This window comes from Tupaia chinensis, unplaced genomic scaffold, assembly GCF_000334495.1.
Source record: "Tupaia chinensis unplaced genomic scaffold, TupChi_1.0 Scaffold143333_1, whole genome shotgun sequence".
NCBI lineage: Eukaryota > Metazoa > Chordata > Mammalia > Scandentia > Tupaiidae > Tupaia > Tupaia belangeri.
The window spans coordinates 446,471-447,180 of record NW_006203177.1 but is presented as its reverse complement, the minus strand read 5'-3'; positions in this window follow the sequence as shown (position 1 = coordinate 447,180).

Here is a 710-nt window from a genome sequence, read left to right as displayed (position 1 = left end):
CCCCAAAAAATGCAATTCTAAACCTAAAATAATTTTAATATATTTTTTCATTGCCAGAGAGCACACACAATCACCAGAGAGAGACAGAAAAACAGAGAGAAAGGGAGAGGGACAAAACACTCCCCAATGGGGCAGGGTCGGGCTACGACCCTTCTCCATTTCTTCATCCAGTTGGGATTCTGAGCACACGTGCACATGTACCCGGCCAGTTTTTCAAGTCACTAGGGCCAGGACTCAAACCACATAGTCAGCCATGTGGGATCTGGCTCCTTAACTAGGCCATGGGGCCAACCTAATTTCAACATTTTAATATTAAAGATTTTGATATCATAAGACTGTAGATTTTTTAATTTGTACTTTCTTCAACTTAATGAATATAAAAGGATAAAAAAAAGTATGGGGATCACTTATTTATAATTACATTTAAATATTTGTAGATCATTTAATTTCCCAAAAGGATTTGTAGAGACATGCAATGAAAAAAAGTTTTCTCCTTTGTAAAATCTGTACTCGGACTAAATGATTTTTTTAACATTTTGTGTTCTGTGATTGTATACACTGAGTAAATTAACGAAGAATCCCTATGTCAAGAGAACAGGGATTATTACAGCCTACCATTTATGGATGATGTTTTTATATGGAACTACTTTGTGCTCAATACTTTTTTTGAAGAACCATTTCTTCTACAAATACTTGCTGATTACCTCCTC